We start from the raw sequence: 24,310 nt of genomic DNA on the forward strand, positions 1-24,310 counted from the left end.
TTCCCTTTAATCCAAAGGTCTCCATATTGATGATTAAAATTAATAAAATAATTAGATGTTTGATCATAGGAAATTGTGTATGGAGAAGTATTGTCTTTCAAAGATTTCTTCTTGATCAAATTTTGGTTTTCATTGGCTGACTTTTGCTCTTGTTATTACAAATAGTAATAGGATTTCATCCTTTAAGACTTCCATCTGAGTTCAATAATAGGCATGTACAGGCTGTTTGAAAAATCTAGCATTGGTGTAATAGTATATTTCTTACAGCACCAATAAATATTTATGACAGATTTACTTCAATGCAGTAAGAGAATTGAACTGTGGCCTTTGCATTCACAGTAACTACCTGGATGCCTTGAAAATCTTTGAGAGATTGTAAGGTCATTTTATGTGTGTCTATGTTTTTCAAGATTGTAAAAGAAAATTCACTACTCAAACTCCAAAGTGAGCTTTAACTACTAAACCTCGTCATTGTATTGACCTTAATTACAACATTAAATTTACATAGTTCTTCACCAACTAATTATCTCCATCTAAACGTAATTTTTTTCTAAACAAAAAGTTCTGTGCTTACTTCAAGAATAACACAATAACTTCTTTATGGTGTGAGGTGAAAGTTTAGTGGGATTTATTTTTCTCTATTATTGTATTAATCAGAAGCCCTGTCGTTGTGTGTTGTATTTTGAAAGGCATTTAATTCATGCTAGGATTTTCATCATTTTCTTCACAACACTGGTCCTTCAGTATAAAATGAATATTGTTCAGTTGAATTATTTAAGTTCCATGATTATTAAGTTTTGTGACTGGACTACTTTGGTGTTTCTGATCTTCTTTACAATTTGCAGATCTTTGTCGCTGCAATGATCAGTCCCCAAATTGACTACTCACCAACCAGCATTCTACAGCAGGAGGAGTTTTCTTTTTGTTGTTGTTGTTGTTTCCAATATCACAGACAAGCTGCTACAAAACTTGTAAGTTTTGGATTGTGAAAATGAGAACATTTTTACATTTGAGTGTACAACATTGTGTGGTCCATTCAAAGAGGAAGCCAAAGCACTTTCAATTGCAAAAGGATACCATTGGAAAGGACAGAAAGCATTAGAACATTCTACACTGCCATGGAGCAGCTAATAACGCTTGAACATGGTGATGAAAATAATCCAGTATCACTCATATTTTCTGTGGAAAGATCATTCTTATTGCCTTTATTGTCTACTACAAAATCCCCATTACATGAAACTAAATTTGAGAGAGGAACCATACCCTCATCCGCAAGGTATAGGTTTTAATACAATGATTTCTGGGGGCCACTGCATCTAAGTGGAAAGGGAATGAATGATGTGTAATGACACTGAGAAAATGTGATACTACAGATGTAAGTTGATTCTACCAAACAGCAAGTTATGCTAACACATAGTGACAAATAGCAGTAGATGATAAAAAATAGACATCAGCTCTGAGCAATGCTTGAAAACCCAATTCAATACCTGTGCTAGGTACTTTTGCAATAATCATGGCTTATTTGGAACTTGTCCAAATGGACAATTCCTTATAACCAAGTAATTTGGAATAATTATTGATAGGATTAGTTGAGGGAAATATTTCAGGAAGAGTTGTACCCGGTTTGAGAATGAAGTGAACAGATGTCTGGTTTATTATCAAGGTGCCTGAGCATAATCTGGCAGAGAGATGCTGCAGTCCATCTTGCTTAAGTATCTTTGACCTGCTGTGGCCATCATGTGTAGGTGCCTGTCCCCAAACACACAAACAATTACATCTGGAATTGGATCAAGTCAAATCTCAGTGAGGTTGAACCCCAGCAGGTAGTTCTCCTGTGGTAATTTCTCAGTCCTGGAGGTACTTTCCATTTGTCATCTTAGTCCTATGAATGCTCACCTGAGCAGTCTTTGCTGCTTTTGCTTTTGTATTCCCAGATATTATTCAGCTCTTGGCTGTGACAGCTGGGTGAAGACTGGTATTTGAGCTAAATTAAATCAGTAATAAATTTTAAATAGAAGTTTAAAGTGAGGGTAATAGGATATAAAAATTTCTCTAACTCAGGGTAGTCCATGGGAAACTGTATAGTAACCTGTCAGAATTCAGATAGCCTGCTGTCAATAGCTTAGGTCTGTAATCCTATCTTCTCAGGAGTCTGAGATCATAGGATGAAGGTTCAAAGCCAGCTTGGAAAAGAGATTCAGTGGGGGCACTTATGTCCAATTAACCATCAAAAAGGCCAGAAATGGAGGTGTGGTTCAGGTGGTGAAATGTCAACCTTAAGTGAAAAAGTCAAACTAGATTGTGAGGCATGTATTCAGGCCTATTATCTGCACAAAAGGAGAAAGATGAGAGGAGGAGAGAAATAGAGAGACAGACACAGAGAGAGAGAGAATGGAGAGATGGAGAGACAGAGAGAGCGAGAGAGCGAGACAGAGGAAAACCATTTTCAGAAGAAAGCTAAAGGTATGATTACTTTTACAACTGAATCTCTCTCTCATCTCAGGATAATAACATGATAATGGGCTCCGGGAATCATTACAGTGACACAGAGCACTAAAAAATACTGTCTCTTATCTCCAATTAACACAACCACTAGAAAACTGCAAGTGGCACTGTGGCTTAAATTGGTAGAGTACTAGCCTTGAGTGAAAGAGCTTAGGGCAGTTCCCAGGCCACGATTTCAAGTCCCATGACCAAAAAAATAAAACAACAAAAAAGATTATTCTTGCTAGGTACCATACCAGAAGCTCACACTCACACACACACACTCATGCATATACACACATATACACTCACACAAACTGCTGTGATTTGTAAGCATTTGTTTACTTATGTTTGGTGTACTCTGTGTGTGTGTGTGTGCACATGCACTTGTTTGTACTGGGATTTGAACTGGGTGCTCTGTCCTTTAGTTTTTCAGTCAAGACTAGTATTTTGCCACCTGAGTCACAGTTCTACTTCCAGTTCTTTTGTAGTTAATTGATAATGAGTCCACAAAATCCATGGACTTTCTTGCACAGGCAGTCTTTGAACTGGGATCCTTAGCTCTCAGCCTCCTGTGTATCTAGGATTACAGTTTAGCCCTCACCCCCAGCAGAGTATTTTTTCCTTTATTGTCAAAGTGAAGGACACAGGGGTTACAGTTTCATATGTAAGGCAAGTACATTTCTTATTCAACTTGTTACCTCTTCCCTCATTTTACCCCGCCGCCCCGCTCCGTGATATTATGGTTGGTTTATACCAAATGATTTTTTCTTTCTGAATAATTATTTATTGTCAAAGTGATATACACAGGGTTTATAGTATCATACGTAAGGCAGTGGGTACATTTCTTGTACAATTTGTTGGCTCCTCACTCATTACCACCCTCTCCTCTCCCGCTGAGTTGTTCAGTTGGTTTTCACCAAATGGTTTCGTAAGTATTGCTTTTGGAGTCTTTTCATCTTTTGTCTCATGATTTTGATATTAACTTTCCATTTCCTAGTTTTCATGCCAGTGTATACAGTACCCACGGTACTCAAAGGAGATACAATGATAGCGCAAGGACAACCACAGGAAGGGGATACAAGAGGATCATCAACAAAAAAAAACCTACGGATTTTCATGGCATGCTAAAGGTAATTATAACAGTGATATAACACTCATTCCCATAGATGGAGTTCATTTCACTTGACATCATCTTATGTGTTCATAAAGGCATAGATATTGGGCTCTTTGGATCCTCTTCTGTGACTAGCCTAAACCTGTACTAATTATTCCCTATGAGGGAAACCGTAGAGTCCATGTTTCTTTGGGTCTGGCTCAGTTCACTTAGTATAATTTTTTCTAAGTCCTTCCATTTCCTTACAAATGGGGCAATGTCATTCTTTCTGAAAGAGGTATAAAATTCCATTGTATATATGTACCCCATTCTCCTTATCTGTTTGTCTACCTAGGGTTGGTTTCATATTTTAGCTATGACAAATTGTGTTGCTATGAACATTGTTGTGCTGGTGGCTTTAGTGTGTTCTTGTTTGTGGCCTATTGGTAGATACCCAAGAGTGGGGCTGCTGGGTCATAGGGGAGCTCTATGTTTAGTTTTCTGAGGAATCTCCATACTGCTTTCCAGAGTGGCTGAACAAGTGTACATTCCCACCAACAATGAAGTAGGGTTCCCTTTTTGACACAGTCCCTCCAGCATTTGTTATTGTTAGTTTTCGTGATAATGGACATTCTTACTGGGGTGAGGTAGAATCTCAGTGTTGTTTTGATTTGCATTTCTTTTATGGCCAGTGGTGTAGTGCACGTCATGTATCTCTGGGCCATTTTAATTTCCTCTTCTGAAGAGGAAGTCTCTTTTTAGTTCTTTAGCCCACATGTTGAGGGGTCCCTGCAGAAGCTCCATATTTTGATGCAGTCCCATTTGTCAAACCTTTCTTTGATTTCTTGCATTTCTGGGCCTTTGTTAAGGAAGTTTCATCCTGTGCCAAGGAGCTCAAGTATTTTTCCTACTCATTCTTGCAGTGTTTTCAGGGTATCTGTTTTTATTTCGAGTTCTTTGATCCATTTGTTGTTGATTTTGGTGCAGGGTGATATATAAGGATCTAGTTTTAATTTGTTACTGGTGTTGAACCAGTTTTGCCAGCATCATTTGCTAAAGAGGCTATCTTTCTTCCATCCTATTTCTTTAGCTCCTTTATCAAAATTAAATAGGCATAGTTCTGTGTGTCAATTTCCTGGGTCTTCAGTTCTGTTCCATTGGTCCTCAGGCCTGTTCTTGTGCCAATACAAAGCTGTTTTTATTATTATAGCTTTGTTATACAGCTTGAAGTTTGATATTGAAATTCCTCCAGCACTTGTTTTTCTACTTCAAATTGTTTTTGCTATTCGGTGTCTTTTATTGTTCCATATGACTTTCTGGATTGCTTCATCTAGTTCAATAAAAATTGGTGTTAGGATACCGACGGGTATTGCATTGAATTTGTAGATAGCCTTTGACAATATTGCCATTTTGACTATATTAATCCTCCCAATCCAGGAGCATGGGAAGTTTTCCATTTCCTTAGTCCTGCCGTAATTTCCTTTCTCATGTTTTTAAAGCTCTCATTATAGAGGTCTTTTACTTCTATGGTTAAGGTTTTTCCTAGGTATTGAGGCCATGTGCTGTGTAGGCTCCATGCATTTTAGATTTTCTTGTGGTGGCTGTTTGAGTTCAGCTTTAATTTTATTACATTATGGCCTGAGAGAATGCAGGGAATGATTTTGATACTTCTGAATTTATACAGATTTACTTTGTGCCCTAAGATGTGATCTATTTTGGAGAATGTTCTATGTGTTGCTGAAAAGAATGTGTATACTGATGTTTCTGGATGGAATATTCTGTAGATGTCTAGTTGGTCTATGCAGTTGTTTAGTTCTGAGTTTTCTTTGCTCAATTTTTGGCATGTTGATCTGTCCAGAGATTACAGTGGACTGTTAAAAGTCTTCATCAATCAATGCGTTTGGATCCATGACTGTTTTAATGTCAGTAGTGTTTGTTTGATGAAGTTGGTTGCTCCTTTATTTGGGATGTAGATATTTAGGATGGCTATATCCTCCTGTAGGAGAGATTCCCTTTATTCCAGATGATTTTATAAGTACTGTTTTTGCAATGGTTTTGTCCTTTGTCTCTAGATTTTGGTATTCCCTTCCCCTTCCCTGGTTCCAGTACACGTATATACAGTGTCCAGGGTACTAATAACAGATAAAGTGTTAGCAGAGTTAAAACCATGGGAAAGAAATATGAGAGAAAATAAATAACACATGGTTTCAATTGGCATGATGAAAATAATCATGAAATCTAACTTGTTAGGCAAGAGTTGTATCACATATGCAATCATAATCTAATGGCATGTCTATAAAATTTAAATGTAAGTTAATGCTGATATTGATGTAATCATTTTTATAAAAGCACCTTGATTTCCATTCTAAGCCTCAGTCAAATGGATGACAGTATGAAGAATAATTATGCACCGTTTTGTTCTCACTATTTGTACACGCAGTTTCCAGCTTAAGATAAATGGTTTTATATTAAAAATGTACATCCGCTTTCCTTTGCTTCTGTGGTGCAAGCCATTTCTAATTCATAAGTTCCTCTGAAATCACAATCAAGAACATCAAGATAAGCAAGAAAGCAGATGTTTAGATCCACTGGGAATCAATACCTAATTAAGCAGGCATCTCTTCCACTCTTGCTGTCTGAAAGGAAGAGTCTGAAAGTTAATTAATTTGTCTTCTCTCTTATCTAAACAGACCCATCATCAAATGCTGCATGCACTGTGAATCAATAGCTATCGCTAACATTGGCAGGAGTACAATAAACAAACTTCATGACAACAGAAACAGGGGAGTTTTCCTTTGAAGCCTGAAGACTCATAGAAAGAACACTTCCTCAAAGGTTCTGTCATTGGAGTGGACATATAGATTTTACAATTATAACTCTGCCATCACTGTGAAGCTGGCTCCCTTCTGTTTGGTGCCAATTAAGTTTGTCCCAACTGTGGGTGACCTGTCTGGTTTGGTGGATGTAACCAATGGCTTTACCATATTATGCTAATTCCCCGTGGCAACTTCACCAATTCTTAATGACAGAAGAAAAGAAAAGCCAGTGCTGAGAGGGGTGGGGAGATGTCTTTAATCCAGCTACTTAATTGGCTAAAATTAGAGGATCAAGATTTGAAGCCAGAATGGGCAAAAATGGCATCGAATTTTTTAGTGTGTGTGTGTGTGTGTGTGTGTGTGTGTGTGTGTGTGTGTGTGTATTGGTCTCAGATCTGAATTGCTTCTCTTGTGCACTGAAACCATTGTGGTGGAACAGAATTCAAGATGAGTTTGGTTTTATATCACTTTTCAGAGACTGGAAGGGATGTACAAAGGACAATTTTGCTGTCTTTCATGCTGCGGAGTAATAAAAAACCTTGCTTCTGTCATCCATGCCACAGTGCACAAAAAGAAGCACCCTCCAGGGGAGAAAAGCCAGGTAAGAAAGAGTCAGAGTTAGCGGAGGCCTGCAACCAGGTGGCTAATGTGGCCCAGAAAATCATAGCTCCATAATAATCTTAGTGTAATTCATCTGAGTGTCCCCACAAGGCACGAAACTGTATTAACATAGTAACATGAAATGAAGTTCTGGTAGTAACTTTCATCTTTTCAGCATTTTTAATAACTCTGCTTTGCTTCTCTAAAATCAAAGTCAAAGTAGACATGTAAAATAAATCTGATTATGGGATATGTAAAGGCACTAATTATTTTGTACTTTATTACTCCTACATGAGTGGTGTTATGTACTGAGAATATATATATATATTTTCTTTAACAGATCATGGGTGTTTGAAAGAGAATTAACTGTGAATAATGGGTTGCTCTAAATGGTAAAATTTCCTACCAGGCTTTTGAAGATGAACAGTTCATTACTGTAACATTTTAGCATTTCTCAATTATAAATAGCAATATTAATTAAATGTTTAGTGTTATTCTACTACTACAATATAATTTGAGATACCCTTTTTTAGTGTTTCCAGAAAATGTATTCCATTCAAGTCTTTATAGAATTGTTTTGGAAAGAGAATAAAGAAAACTTACACTAATCAAGTTACTCACAGAGACATGAGGGAGACAACAATACATGATAAAGCTTGCTATTTATTATGTTAATGTGAATGTTATTATTAATTGGATATCCTATAGCCACATAGGAAATGTTGTGACATACGTTTATTATGTGTTTATCATTTTGAGCTTTGAAGGCAATGAAAATGAGTTATCTTCTCCAATTAAATGCATTGGATAAGTCCATCACTATTTTTGTTTAACTTATTTGCATTTTAAATTTTTAAAATTTTTAATGGATTTATAGTTTTCTTAGATTTTTTTTCATTTCCTTATTGTTAAAGTGATGGACAGAGGGGTTATAGTTTCATATGTAAGGCACAGCATACATGAATGTTGCTAGTGTGATATTTTTAATAAATTTGTTCAGGAAATGTTGGATCTGTATTATTGTACCTTGCATGGGAAGCTTTAGTTATCACTTTATGTGGATTGTCCCTATTTACCCAACAATAATGTCTTATTGTATATTTTGCATTTGGATTAAGGAATTTGATGTAGTTAAGTATGTTTATTCCCTTCTAAAGTATGGGAAAGTAAGGAAATATGGGTACTAAAAGAGTGTATGTCTACCTAGCAGGTACGTCATCAGTGGTAATAATTTTGGGAATTGTTTCACCCAACTGTGGGAGAATAACTTCTCTGACTAGTGGGACACATAGCCTCAGCACAGAAGCTCTGATGCCTCATTAGCACACTAATAGGCCTATGGGGAAAAATCTCCATTAAAGTAGTCTCCTGTGTTTGATGGCCAAAGGAAATCACCTTGTCATGAGACTCTTTCCCTGTACAGAGCCTCCCAGGGGAGACTTGTTTGACCAGCTGCCTTTAGCGAAAGCTTTTCACTGTAAATAGGGAAGTCTCTTGACAATATATAGGGAAGTCTCTTCACAGTAAATAGAGAAGTCATGGTCAAAGATAATTAATCTTGAGGAAATAGTAGCTAGGTGATAGAGTTCTGCCTTAACTCATCTATTCCTCTGTTTTGGTATCAACAATATTTGTAGTAGCTCACCTCTTTGTAGTAGCTCACCCCTTTGTAGTAGCCACTCTTTGAAGTAGCCACTCTTTGTAGTAGCGAAAACTTTTGTCTTAGTTTCCTCTCTCGCAGTAGCAACATCCTCAACTTTTGTATTGAAATGGATATCACACTGTATTAATTTTTACCCTTGAAGTTGTGAATTGATTTCTAACCCTATATAAACCCTTGCCCTCCTGAAATAAAGTGTGCATTGGTCCACTCACCTTTGTATCCCCCGTGTCCTGACTATGGTTGCAGTTACCTGGGTCCAACACCCAACACTTGATTGGGGTTTAATTTTGAAATGACTCCTGTGATATCTGAGGAAACAGAAGATGAAAAGCATGGTTATTTCATATGAAAGCCTCAGTTATTTCTGTTACCATTTCTGTGTTTACAAGTATCCACTATGTTAATTAAATGAACAGTTTACACACTGATGATTTCTGTGACATCAAATTAGATCCTTTACAAACTGGACATGGTCAGACCAGTTTTCACACATAAAAACGATTTTTTATTTTGTGAAAAACATAGCAAAATCAATAGGTGAATTAACTGCTAACGAGAAACTGACCTTGTGAAGATCCACCCTTTTTCATAAAAGATAAGCATAGTAAGAAATGTAGTGTTTACGTTAAACTTTAGACTGATTTACCCTGGCTATTCCTACTTCACATTTATTTTACCTCTCAAACTTAATGGGGTGGGTGCTGCTGAACTCCGTGGACTCATGGATGGAGAACACATTTGGTGGACCTCATTCCCAAGTAATTCTAAAGAGAAGGGTGCTGCTTTCTTCTATGAGCATTAGTGATGAACTAGGACACTGGTTACTTTTTTAAAGTTCAACTAATCAATGTTAAGTGTTCAAGTGAATTATCTGTCAAGAGATTTTACAAAACATAACTTCCAATAATATGATGGAATTAGCCTTCAAACAATGTTGGGAAACTCCTCAACTACCTGAGCAGGAAGCTGCAGAATTTATATGTCAGCCTGGGCCAAAATTTAGGAAAATTGTGACTGTAATTGAGTGGAAAATACAGACTGTGGCTTGATATTTTATTATTTACAGGATATTTATAATCAGATTATGAACACTTAGATTTTTACCTTCCAGTATTTGTGTCAGTATTGAGGATGGTACTGTTATATATCACATACATACAAGTAGCTTCCAAAGTGTAATGAGGTTATAAATAAACTTCATTGGCCTTCTTCTAGTGAATAAATACACACAAAATACGTATAGAGATAGACATAAAATCTTCAAATTCAGAAAATATTGCTAATGAATGGAAACTGTATGTCTTGAATTGTTATTATACTTTAAGTAATAGCCCAAATTATAGCAGATAAAATGTCCTTTATCATTTTATTTTATACTTACTTGTATGAAAATGTACAGTATCAATATATGATGCCGATATACATATTCCTTAGAAAATTAAACATTGAACTACTTGGGTATGTACAATATGTACAATTAAGGGATATAGTGAAAAACATTGCACAACTACACTCATTTGCTGTGCTGTTCATCTCAGCCAAGGTATAAGAATAAACCAGATTGCCTAAAATCAATGAGTAAAGAATCAATACATATATTTTTTTTCTTCATACTTGGGGGGGAGGGTTGCAAAAGTGTAACATCACTGAACAACTAATGAAAAGTTTAACAAAATAAATAACAGAAAGCTGTACACCTACAAAAAAATAAGAAAAATAAGAAATGTGTATTATTTATATACACATTTGATTTGTATATACTATAGAAATGTTCATTCTTTTTTTTTCCTTCTTTTTTTTTATTATTAATTGAACATAAATTTTTTTTTACAAGGTGCTGTGCAAAGAGGGTGCAGTTACATAGTAGGGCAGTGTGTACATTTCTTGTGATATCTTACAACCTGTTTTCCCATCCCTTGTCTATGTCAGGTAGACCCATATGCAATATACAATGTATCAAGCACATATACAGTGTTCACAGACTTGGTCTCTACTGTCTCTCCATCTCCCTTTGTTAACAGTCATATATCAGGGAGATCATGCCCCTTTGTTTTCTGTGTTCTAGGCTTGTCTCACTCAACATTATTTGTTCGAGTTCTGACCATTTCCCTGCGAATAACAATATTTCACCATTCCTAATCGCTATGTAGTATTCCATTGTGTATAAGTACCATATTTTTTGGATCCATTCATCTGTGGAGGGGCATCTGGGTTGTTTCCAAATTTTGGCTATTGTGAATTGTGCTGCGATAAACATGGAAGTACAAATGTCCTTTTGATATCTTGGGTTTTGCTGTTTAGGATAGATGCCTAGGAGTGGTATGGCTGGGTCATAGGGTAGGTCTATATTGAGCTTTTTGAGAAACCTCCATACTGTTCTCCAAAGTGGCTGTACTAATTTGCACTCCCACCAACAATGGAGAAGGGTTCCTCTTTCCCCACAGCCCCTCCAGCATTTGTTGTTTCCTGAGTTCAGAGTATAGGCCATTCTAACTGGGGTGAGGTGGTATCTCAGGGTTGTTTTTATTTGCATTTCCTTCACTAGCAGGGATGTTGAGCATTTCCTCATGTGTTTCTTTGCCATTTTTATATCTTCTCTTGTGAAGTCTCTCTTTAGCTCTTTTGCCCATTTCCTAATAGGTTTATTGGGCTTGGAGGGGCTTAGTTTTTTGAGTTCTCTGTAGATGACAGATATCAGGCCTTTGTCTGTTGCTGTGCTGGTAAATATCCTTTCCCATATCGTTGGCTGTCTTTCTATTTTGGTGGCTATGACCTTAGCTGTGCAGAAACTTTTTAATTTGTAGTAGTCCCATTTGTTGAGTCTTTCCCCTATTTGTTGTGACCCTGGGACTCTATTCAGGAAGTTCCTTCCTGTGCCTATAAGTTCTAGTGTCTTTCCTACTCTGTCCTTCAGTAGTTTCAAGGATTCAGGTCTGATGTTGAGGTCCTTGATCCATTTTGAGTTGATCTTGGTGCATGGTGATAGGCTTGGGTCTACTTTGAGTTTTCTGCATATGGCTGCCCAGTTCTCCCAGCACCAGTAGTTGAAGAGGCTATGTTTATTCCATTGTATGTCTTTAGCTCCTTTGTCGAATATCAGTTGGCTGTAAGAGTGCGGTTTTATTTCTGGGTCTTCAATTCTAATCCACTGGTCTTCCGATCTGTTTTTATACCAATACCATGCTGTTTTTGTTATGATGGCCTTGTAGTAGAGCTTGAAGTCTGGTATGGTGATACCTCCTGCACTATGTTTTTTGCCTAGAATTGCTTTGGCTATTCTAGGTTTTTTGCTGTTCCATATGAATTTATGGATTGGTTTCTCTATTTCAGTGAAGAATGTGGCTGGGATTTTGATAGGTATTGCATTGAATTTGTATAACAATTTGGACAATATGGCCATTTTCACTATATTGATTCTGCCTACCCATGAGCATGGGAGGTCTTTCCATCTCCTTGTGTCTTCTTTGATTTCCCTTATTAGATTTTTGTAGTTTTCATTGAATAGGTCCGTCACGTCCTTGGTTAAGTTGATCCCTAGGTACTTTATTCTTTTTTTGGCTACTGTAAATGGAATTGTTTCCATAATTTCCTTTTCTGTTTGTCTATTGCTGGTGTACAGAAAAGCTGCTGACTTTTGTGGATTGATTTTGTATCCTGCTACTTTGCCAAATTGGTTTATTAGATGTAGGAGTTTGGGTACTGAGTTTTTTGGGTCCTTGAGATATAAGATCATGTCGTCTGCGAATAGGGATAACTTGATTTCTTCCTTGCCGATGTGGATCCCTTTGATGTCCTCCTCTTGCCTTATTGCTATGGCTAGGGATTCCAGTACTATGTTGAACAGAAGTGGTGAGAGTGGGCATCCTTGTCTTGTTCCTGTGTTTAGGGGGAATGATTTAAGTTTCTTTCCATTTAATATGATATTAGCAGTTGGTCTGTTGTATATGGCTTTTATTGTTTTGAGGAATGTTCCATCTATTCCTGTTCTCTCCAAAGCTTTTAATAGGTATGGATGTTGTATTTTGTCGAAGGCTTTTTGGGCATCGACTGAGATAACAATGTGATTCTTGATTTTAGTTCTGTTTATGTGGTGAATTACATTGATTGATTTACGGATGTTGAACCATCCTTGTGACTGAGGGATGAAGCCTACTTGGTCATGATGTATGATATTCTTGATCACTTTCTGGATCCTGTTAGCTAATATTTTATTGAGGAGCTTTGCATCTGTGTTCATTAGTGATATTGGTCTGTAGTTCTCTTTTTTTGTTGGATCTTTGCCTGGTTTGGGGATGAGTATGATATTAGCTTCGTAGAATGAGTTCGGGATTTCTCCCTCCGTTTCTATTTCGCGGAAGAGTTTGAGGAGTATTGGAATTAGCTCCTCACTAAAGGTTTTGTAGAATTCATTGGTGAATCCATCTGGGCCTGGGCTTTTCTTAGTAGGGAGGTTCTTGATTACCTCCTGTATCTCACCGTAAGTTATTGGTTTATTTAGTTGATTTATTTCTTCTTGGTTCAGTTTGGGCAGTTTGTACTTCTCTAAGAATTGATCCATTTGTGTAAAATTATTGTTTTTTGTTGAGTAGAGGTTTTGGAAATAGCTCCTTATGATTGTTTGAATATCGTGTGTACTTGTTGTAATTTTTCCTGTGGAGTCCCTGATTTTACGAATATGAGTCTCTTCTCTTCTTTTTTTTGTGAGTCTTGCAAGGGGTCTGTCAATTTTGTTTATTTTCTCAAAGAACCAGCTTTTAGTCTTATTTATTTGTTGAATGGTCTTTCTATTTTCAATCAGATTTATCTCTTCTTTAATCTTTGTAATCTCTCCCCTCCTAGTCGTTTTAGATTCTGTCATTTCTTGTTTCTCCAGTTGTTTTAGTTTCATCGTGAGGGTATTCACCTGCTCTGCTTCCATTCTTTTAATGTGGGTACTGAGTGCAATGATCTTGCCCCTCAGTACTGCCTTAGCTGTGTCCCATAGGTTTCTTTGTGATGTGTTTTCTTTGTCATTGTGGCTTATGAATTCGTTGATTTCATCTTTAATTTGATCTGTGGCCCAAGTGTTGGATAGCAGCGTGGGGTTTAGCCTCCAAGAGTGTGTATAGGCTCTGTGGTATCCTTTGTTGTTGAGGGTTACCTTTAATCCACTGTGATCAGATATAATACATGGGATGATGTCAATACTTTTGTATTTGCTGAGGTTCTTTGTGTGGGCTATGACGTGGTCTATTTTGGAATATGATCCATGGGCTGCTGAAAAGAAGGTGTATTGGGTCTCTGTAGGGTGGAAGGTTCTATATAGGTCTGTTAGATCCATTTGGGAAATGGTGTTATTTAGGTCCTCAGCTCCCTTACTAATCCTCTGGGTGTTGGATCTGTCTCTTGGAGAGAGAGGAGTATTAAAGTCACCCACTATGATTGTGTTTGCATCTATCTTGCTCTGTAATTCTGTGAGAATTTGCTTGACATATGTCGGGCCTCTTTTGTTCGGTGAGTATACATTTATCACCATGATGTCTTGATTCTGGATTTTTCCTTGTATTAATATGTAGTGTCCTTCTTTGTCTTTTTGAGTGGACTTTAAAGAGAAATCCAGCTTGTCTGAGATCAGAATGGCTACACCTGCCGTTTTGGTGGGTGCATTTGCTCGGTAGATCTTGTTCCATCCTTTCATTCGAAGCCTGTTTTTGTCCCTTGCTGTAAGGTGGGTCTCTTGTAGACAGCAGATGTCAACTTTTTGTTTGCGGATCCATTCTGCCAGTCTGCTCCTCTTGATCGGGGAGTTTAAGCCATTTATATTTAAAGAGATCAAGGATAAGGGTGATTTTTCTCCTTCCATTTTCTTGTTGGGCTGTTTTTTCCTGTTTTTTTTTTTTTCTTCTTGTCTTTAGTGAGCTGGTCTTTCTGCTGGACTTTGGCTATTGAAGTTTCTTTCTGATTCTGTCTGTGTGTCTTTTACGATCTCTGTTGGGTGGGCTTCCCCTCTTAATATTTGCTGTAGGGCTGGTTTTTTATTCACATACTCCTTTAGCTCCTCTTTGGTGTGGAAAGATCTGGTTCTCCCTTCGAATGTGAACTCCAGTTTCGCTGGATATTTGATCCGAGGTTGTAAATTGTTATTCTGAAGTACTTGGATGGTGTTCTTCCACTCACTTCGAGCTTGGTAAGTTTGTGTGGATAAGTCGGTTGTTATTCGAATCCTCTTCCCATTGAAAAAAGTTTCCTTCTTCGCTTTGGCTGAATTCAGAATTTGCTCTTTAATCTTGAGGTCTGTAGTCTTGAATATTATGTGCCTTGGGGTGGTTTTCCTGGGGTCTGGCCTGCCAGGTGTCCTATAGGCTTCGGTTACCTGGATGGGGTCCCCTGTGAGATTGGGGAAGTTTTCTGCAATAACTTTATTGAGAACATGATTAAGCCCTCTGCTCTGATATTCGGCTCCTTCTTCTATTCCAATTATGCGCAGATTATATCTCTTGTCTTTGTCCATTAGTTCCTGGATTAATCTTCCCTGAAGCTTCACCTTTTCTTGGAGTGTGGTCATTTTCTGGTTGTTGTCAGCTGCTTCATCGTCCAGGCGAGAGATTCTGGATTCCATATGGTCCACTCTTTGTGTTATGGTTTCAATTGTGGAGTTTATGGATGTCAGAGAGCTATTCATGGTTGTCATATCAGCTCTGATCGTGGAAATTTCTTCCTTTAAAGAGTTGTATTTTAAATCTATTTTTTCATGCATTTCAATTCTCAGGGTGTGGAGATTTTCTTTAAAGGCGGCTTGCATTGTATCCATTTTTGCTTCCATTTCTTTAAACGAGGCTTGCATTGTATCCAGTTTTGCTTCCATTTCTTTCTTGGCTTCCTGGGTGTCCTTCCAGATTTCCGCTCTAAACTCCTGGAATTGTTTTCTGATTTCATTTCTGATGGTTTCGATCATTCCTGTTATCATGTCCTCATTTGCTTTTTTATTCTCCATCTCCTCTTCAGTCGTGCTGCTTTTTGGAGCTGGCGAGTTGGCTTGTCCTTTGATGAACTGAGTTATGTTTCTTTGTGATTTGCGCATCTGGAGGTCTGTGTAGATCTTCCCTCCCTTCTGTGTAGGCGTGTCTACGGCAGCAGGTGCTGTCGCTGTGGCCCCGCCCACCAGTGCAGGGCACGCCTACCAGAGGGGCGCTTTCGCCGGGGCCCCGCCCTCCTGTGCACTGTGAGTCCCCTACAACAGGCACTTTAGTGGGGTCTGCCTCCCAGAGCGAGCCCTGGGTTGTTGGGTTGTGCTTGCGCCCTCCCGCGAGTCCGTTGGGTGGGGAGGCAGTATGTGTGGGGCCCAGTGGGATCGACTGTCCGGGTGTGGCTTGGCTCCCTCAGACCTCGCCTCCGCTGTGAGGAGGGGGAACGAGATCAGGCTCAGGTGACCCTGCTGGGCTGGTATTGCCCACCAGCGCCTGTGATTTTAGTTGTAAGAGTCCGCAAGGTCTAGGCGCCTCGGGTGGGGCTTGCCCTGCCGGCCGTCCCTGGCCCCTGTTGGGAAGGGGACGGGGCCGGTTCTGCCAGTTCAGGAACCTTTGGGGGCTTGGGGCTGTTCCGCCCTTCCCCTGCTAGACTGGCTTCCCAGCGCCTGATGGGAGCTTCCCGCCTGATTTGGGGGTCCTTTGTTCCCACGGGAGTGGGGAGGGGGAGGGAAAGAGATATAGCTTCTTTGTCGGGCTTGGGTCTCCCGTTGGGGGAAGGGATTATGGGGGACTCACTTTTGCTGCTTTGTGTGTGTGTCCCGCGCCGCCGTTGGCCCTTCAGGGGTTGGCGAAGTGTCGTGGTGGCTTCCCCCGTTCCCTCTTTCTGCCACGCTGGGTTCCCTTGTCCGAATCCGGTGTGGACCCGAACTTCTCGTCGCTGCCGGGTGTGTCTTGGTCCGCACCCTGCTTTGTGTCCGTGGGGTCTCCCGCTATATGGATTCTGCGCTCCTGGCAGCCTGTCTGCCGATCGCCGGGTTCCCCTTTCCCAGCCTGACCCTGTTTGGGCCAGGGTCGGCTGGTGGGGGGAGGGTGCCCCGATGAATCTCCGGCTCTGTGTAGGTTTTCGGTTCTTCTTTTTTGCTCCTTTTTGTTTTCCTGCGTTTCTCCACTGCTTCTGGCTGCTGGTTTTGCTGGGTTCTTGGTGGAGTGTTGGGTGTTGGAGTTCCCAGCTCGCTATTCAGTTGGTGCGAGTCGTGGTGCCTCCCTATTGTTTCGGCGCCATCTTTCTCCTCCCGTGGCTTTCCTTCTTCGAAATGTTCATTCTTAAATGATTTCATGCAGTTATGGAAAGTGTTCCGTAACTTAATGTTCCAAATAAGAGCTACATATAATGTAAATCCTTTCATAGTTCAGAAAAGAGTTACTTTAGCAATGCAACAGCGATCCTCACAAGATAATATGTTGGAAATTAATGGTACAATTGGGGGGATGGGGGGAGGGAAGGTGGGAATGAAATGAATGAGAGAATAACAAGTATTACAAGAAATGTACCCACTATCTATGTATGTAACTGTAACCTCTCTGTACATCAACTGAATACTGAAGTGTGGTGCTTGACCCTTTTAGGAAAAGTAAGTGAAAATACACAGATGTGTATTCAGAGGTGGAGTTGCTGCTCAAGTAATAGCTTGCTAGTCTTGAGCACAAAAGCTCACGTAGAGCACCCAGCACCTGAATTCAAGCCCAGAACTGTAGAACCTAGACCTAAAATGTGAGGATAATGGTAATAAAGGACATAAACAAAGAACTGAATCTGGCTATCTAAGAATCAATGGGCAGTGAAGATTCTTTCTCACGCAGGCAATGACAGGAGACACAAATTACCATGTACCTGAAATATAATTCAGGCACACAATACAGGAGAGTCAACATCTAGCTGTCTATGGGGGTAACAAGAGAAGTGAGCTTAGCTGTCAGGTTTCAGGGATAAGCATGCAGAGAGAGGAAACAGTGGAAGAAGTACTCATGATTCTGAGTGATTTTAGTGAGACCAATTCAGCTTACATATATTTAAATCACATTTAATGTGATTTGAAGAGTTTTGGGGTTATGCAAGTGGATGTTTCTTAGAGAGAGAAACTAGTTCTATATCATCCTTATGAATATAAAGAGTTGAGCTCTGTGGAGAGTGGAACAGGGGTCTAAACAGGATTAAAATTTTATTGTCTTTTATTCTTCCTGTAGAGATTTGACATTGATTAATAAGTGGCAAAGAGTAGTAATTAACTGATGTCTCAAATTATCAAAGTATAATAAAAACAAACCAAAACATTCTATTTAAATGTGGAAAGACAATATAGGCAAATACAGTGATCTTGGTTGTATGAAAAGAAAATACATTGGAATACATAGGGCTAAACCATTTCAATTTCTTCATTTATTAGCTGAATAAAATATTTTTTGATAATCTGTATCATTTGTTACCAACTTCACACTTAGAGACATACACACTACAGATAAGGGGAAGAGATCAAACACAGGAGGTTGGAAAAAATATTAGTAATGTGCATGAAGGTTGGTTTTGTCAGACAAGATCGGGTGCGTTCAGGGTGCTATCTGTAGATGGTTTTGTCAGAATCTCTACCATAACAATGTAATACCTATGGCACTTACTAAATAGAGATTTAAAAACTGTAGTTCTCATACTATAATCTGAAAGACATTGCATTATTTCCATAGGAATTAATTATGTGGAACATTTTCTTACAAATATTTCACAAAGTCCATAATTTATTAAAATCTTAGCTGACAATTCAGTATGACAGCTGTAGAGACATCGTTGTAAACAATGCTATTTTTTTCTTTTTGTTAGACTTTGAAGAATTGACAGAAAAGAAGATGCACAAATGTACTTGCAAATAGGTTTCAAATGGGAAGAAGATTGACAAAATAGCCACCTGAATTGAAAGGCAGAATATTTTAAAATTACAAAAACCACTTGATGAAACTGCACATTTATATTATTACTCATTTTGAAGAACTGTTGTTTATGTACTCTCTTCTGTTTTCACATCAGTGTTTTGATTTAGAAAGCATAAAGTTTTCCTATAAAAATATACTTTACAAGCAGTTGCCATATTAAACTGGAATCTTTCAATATTAAGTTCACTATTATCTTTGAAAGGCTATGGTGTTTCTTTAGTTTCTCTTGTTTATTATCTATCTATCTATCTGTCTATCTATCTATCTATCTATCTATCTATCTATCTATCTATCTATCTATCTACTGATCTACCTATCTAATTAGAGACCTGCAGAAAAGTGTGGGAAAGTTGTGCTAGACAAAAAAGGCTCTCAAAAATTGGATGGTTTTGTAATCACAAAAATAGCTGTGCTATTTTGTTATATGTCATCATATTCAAGACTAGGTCCCATATCCCCTTTTTCTCAGTGTTTGAACTGAGTTTCATGATGACATTTTTTTTAAATATTTGCCTACAAGTGACTTTCATCAGAGTCACCTGTCATCACCTGTACTCCCTACCTTCCAACCAATGGTCCCTCACCAACAGATGCCGGAGCCAGCCAGCAGAGAAAAGGGAATCCTGAATGAGGGGGGTGAGGATTAAAGAAAAGGAAAAATACAAGACAAGAGAAAAAAGATAAGAGACAAAGATGGGGTCCGGGAGGTCTGCAGCTGAAGATTGTAACTCAAGACTGCAGCCATGTTTTATTCTTAACTTCCAGCTTATATGCAGTTTAGGAACCATGGAATAGCATAGGATTAACTAGGGTTTAAGAAAACAGGAAGGCCCTGAAATTGGTAAATAACAGGCAGTAAAACAAGATAAAATTGAATGGTTTACATAAAACAGACTCTTGTGGACATAATAAAATATTTTGGGATTAGTACTGTCCTTCAAGTAAACCATGTCCTTGCATGTCCTTGAGATAAAAACATAGCCAGAGGTCAGGATGAACTCTGTTGTTGGCTCCCTAAGCCATGACCTTGCACACCCTTGAGAGTATAGCCAAAAGTCAGGATGAATTTCCCTGTTGGCTCCCTACACACAGATCCCTTTTATTTGTATGGAATGCCAAATTAGCTTTGCTTTAAAATATGGCCATTGTCAATGGACTTGTAAAGAGACTGAAAATTAAGCCCTTGTCCAGCCATGAATTTTTCAAATTTGCCCCTGGAAATGGCTCTTTTGGTCAAGACCTAAAGGACAGGAACTACTGCCTTCAATTCCTTTCGCAGTTCCTGTACTCAGGATTTAAGTGCTCGGCTTTACAAACTCTGCTCTGCTCTCAGCCTCTTGACCATTTTCCCAAAATATATAGATGCCTAGCAAGCCCATGACCCCAAAGGCCAACGTTAAGCTTACATCTCCCAATTTCTTCCTTTTCTTGGATATTCAATCTATAAGTCTTCACTATAGCTTGACTCTTTTATGTTTTAAAAGAAATTTCTATTACGTACATATTTGTTCACTCCAGTTGATCGGAAGATCCTGAGAGTCTCTTCAATTGCCCATGGTTCTGGTACTTGACCGCTAACTTGTCTCCTCCTCATTTATCAAGAAGGCTCCTCTTCCTGGATGGCCGCCCCCACCCTACCCCCCCACAGACTATACAAGAAAAAAAGCTTCAGGGAAAAGATGGTTATGTGGAAAGCTGGCTTAACCAATTAATTAGTGCAGCTGTCATATAAGTTGGGTAATTTGCAACAAATAAACTTGTTTTTGAATTTCTAAAGGTGGGAAGTATAGAATTTAGATGTAAACAAAGCTGTGTTGTCATTTCAGGACCTCAGGAAGAATCTTTTCTTGCCTCTTCCTCCTCCTGGTGGTCACAGATATTCTTTAATGTGCTAGTACATAGTTCTGATCTCTATCTTCATATGGTTTGTGTCATTTGCTTTTTTTTCCTGAACTCAGGGCATACTCATTGCCCCTGAGCTCTGTTTTTCAAGGATAGTGCTCTACCATTTTGAACCAGAGCTTCACTTCTGGTTTATTGGAGAAAAGACTCTCATGGGTTTCCCTGCCTGGGCTAGCTTTGAACTGTGATACTGATTTCAGTCTCTTGAAAAGCTGGGAGCCACTAGCACCCAGCAAGTCTGAAATTCAGATGTCACCAAAGCCATTTTGTCACTTAAGTACTTCAGAAAGAATCTGTCCCTATTTCTTCCCATTTCTTGGGATTGATAGTTATCCTTTGGTGGGCTACTACATGATTCTGATCTCTAACTTTGCATTCTTTGCTTTCTTTGTTTTTGTCTTGTATACCTGTACCCTCATTTCTCTTTATAAGGACACAGTATGATCTCATGTGGTCTAAGTACATGTGTTAATACACTAAAAATAAAGTAAAATTCTAAGGTTTGTGGTGGATTATGCTTAGTCAACATTTTAAGGGGCAGGATTATGGCCCTTCTATGTTCTTCATATTTTGATAGAATCTATTCAGTTCTATAAAAGCAAAAAGGTGGAAATCAAGATTAGGACTTAACTAGTAGCTTTAATAATAATATCTAAATGTAATAAGCACCAATTAACATGACATGACATGACAACTATCCTATATGGACCACAAGTTTTAAGTTTCACAACATCTTTGGGAATATTTTCCTTGGATCTTTTGTTTTATTTATGCCTGATAGTTTGCAAAGATCTGTCTACTTTAGGCATCTGAGCTAACCACTATGTGAAACTCTCACATGGAATGTTTCTCAATATTCCCCTATGGCATTTAACTTTGAAAACAATTTTCTAAATGATTTAAATATGCCAGCCTAAATCTAGGAGCAATTTAGTCAGTAAACTGATAAATTTGACCTAACTTACATGTAGAAAATGGAGTTAGGTTTTGACTTATGAATGACACTTTTCTTTTTCTTTTTCACTCAATATGAAATAGAGACAGGAGTAAACATGTCAAAATGCTGAGCTGAGCTGGAAAACTGATTATGAATGCACCAAAGTGGTGGTTAAGTCAAGTCAATAGGAAAACAAGTCAAGACTTCAGTAACTTACAGAGTCTACAGTGGTCTGTGTCTTCCTCAGTGTTTGTTTCTTCCCTATGGAAAGGTACCAAGTTCAATGAAAATTACAAGGAATGAGAATGCATATTGTATCAGGGCTGAGAGGGTCAAGAGCAAGAGTCTTTTGACATGCGATAATAGAACAACCTGGCAGGGAGGTAGAAGACTTCAGAATTAATCTAGGGAAGAATGGTATGAAGACTTCTTTCCTTATGTCTCACCACAGGCACCTGAGGCCTTACTGGCAGGAGTACCTGTGCAGACACACCTGGCCTGGGAATGTCATTATGTATAAGAGAATGGATACCAAGGACAACTTGAGCCCTCAATGGTCTCTTTCTTCAGAGATTCTAATACACACCCTTGGTGACATATTTGGTGAAGGAAAGGGAGCTTTTAGGCATGACCTACTGAATGAAGTCTATGTGAATGAATGCTTGTATCAAAACACAGAAGTAATATCACAGAGAATGCTGGTTTGGAGCAGAGCTACGCTCCACATAGGTCTGTGACTAAGTGGAAAATAATATTCCAAGCATTCCACTATGGTTTAAATATGTAATGTTCCCCAGAAGTCATGTATTGCAATCTCGCATGTCCCGGGGTGGGGCGGTGAAATTATTTTGTGATACTTTGAAATTTTAATCAATTAATTTATTTATTGTCAAAGGATGTACAGAGGACTTACAGTTTTATATATAAGGCAGTGAATACATTTCTTATCAAATGTGTTACCTCCTCCCTCATTTACTTCCCACCTTCCCCCCCTCCAGTCCCTTCCTCCACAGTTGTACAATTGGTTTACAGCATATTATCTTATAAGTATTGCCACTGTATTGGTTCACCTTTTTTTCTGTTGTCTTTCCCATGTTCCCCTTCCTTCCCTAGTTCTAATAAATACATATACAATACTCAGGGTACCAATATCAATTACAGTGACATCAGGGGTAAAACTGAGGGGAAGAAAGACAAAATAAAAAGGCATAATTTCACATGGTATATTGAAAATAACAATCACTTATTTCCATAATTTGGAGTTAATTTTGCTTGGCATTATCTTATGTATTCATATGTACATAGCTGTTGAGCTATTGTACTCTCTGCTAGGACTATCCTAGACATGTATTAGTTAATATGAATGAGGTAAACCATAGGAGTCTATATTTTTTTGGGTCCAGCTCACTTCACTTAGCATGATGTTTCCATGTCTTTACATTTGCTTATGAATGGAGCAATGCCATCATTTACACTCACACCAACAGGGTTCCCTTTGGGCCACATCCCCACCAGCATCTGTTGTTATTAGTTTTCTTGATCTTACTTTCTTATTGGTGTGAGGTGGCATCTCAATGGTGTTTTGATGTGCATTTCCTTTATGACTAGTGATGTTGACTACTTCTCTATGTGCTTCTTGGTCATTCTCAATTCCTCTTTGGAAAAATCTTTAGCCTGTTTATTAAGGAGGAAGTTGTTTCTTTGAGGATTTGTTTTGGCGGAACATAATTTCTTGAGTTCTATGTATATTTTAGATATGAATCCCTTGTCTGTTGGATGGCCAGTGAGGGTCTTCTCCCAATCTTAGGGGTTTATATTTATTTATCAAGCTATGTCCTTTGCCGTGTAGAAGCTTTGCAGTTTAATTCAATACCATTCTTCCAACCTTTCTTTGATTTGTTGGGTTTCTGGACCTTCATTGAGAAAGCCTCGACATGTGCCAAGGAGCCCAAGGGTTTCTTATATTCCTTCCTCAATGTTTTCAGTGTATCTGCTTTTACCTGGAGGTCTTTGATCCATTTGCAATTGATTCTGGTGCAGGGTGATATATAAGGACCACAGAAAAGCAACAAAAAAAAGAATAGGATCTTCAAAAAAATTGATGAAATTGACAGATCTTTAGCAAATCTTACCAATAAAGGAAGAGGATACACTCAAATAAACAAAATCAGAAACGAGACTGGAAACATCAGAATCAACCAAGTTTATAAGGGAATATTTCACACACCTATATGTTAATAAATTTGAAATTTTGGAAGAAATGAAAAAATTTCTGGCAAATATTGATATGCCCAAACTTAAGCAAGAAGATTTAAACCAACTAAACAGACCCATATCAGTAATGAAACAGAAACAGCAATAAAAGATCTCGCATCCAAGAAAAGCCCAGGTCCAGATGGATTCACAGCAGAATTCTATAATGCCTTCAAAGCCAACTATGAAGCCAGCATATCCCTTATCCCCAAAGCGGACAGGGACTCATCACAGAAAGAGAAATATATGTCTATTTCTATGATGAACAACGACGCATACCTTCTCAACAAAATTCTGGCCAATCGCCTTTAAAAAGTCATAAAAAAATTATACTCTATGATCAAACCTGATTCATTCCTGGGATGCAAAACTGATTTAATATATGCAATTCAATTAACATAATTCAGCATATCAATAGGAGCATGAACATGAGTCACAGGATTATTTCTATAGATGTAGAAAAAGCATTTGACAAAAACCAACATCCATTTACGAGAAAGCGTTGGAGAAACTTCAAATCCAGAGAACAATTCGAATATAATAAAGACTGTTTACGACAAAACTACAGCTAGCATTATACGTAACGGTGAACAGTTAAAGCCATTTCCTAAGTTTAGGCCATTCCCTTTA

At 38.4% G+C, this 24,310-nt stretch overlaps 1 long non-coding RNA gene across 1 annotated transcript; it reads left to right on the plus strand.

The window, feature by feature from the left end:
- Positions 1–4,199: 4,199 nt before the first annotated feature.
- Positions 4,200–23,144, plus strand: LOC125341713. Its single transcript, XR_007209062.1, has 3 exons — positions 4,200–4,365; positions 14,664–14,668; positions 23,121–23,144. It is a non-coding gene; the product is annotated as an uncharacterized LOC125341713 (long non-coding RNA).
- The last annotated feature ends 1,166 nt before the right edge of the window (positions 23,145–24,310 follow it).

This window comes from Perognathus longimembris, chromosome 24, assembly GCF_023159225.1.
Source record: "Perognathus longimembris pacificus isolate PPM17 chromosome 24, ASM2315922v1, whole genome shotgun sequence".
Lineage (NCBI taxonomy): Eukaryota > Metazoa > Chordata > Mammalia > Rodentia > Heteromyidae > Perognathus > Perognathus longimembris.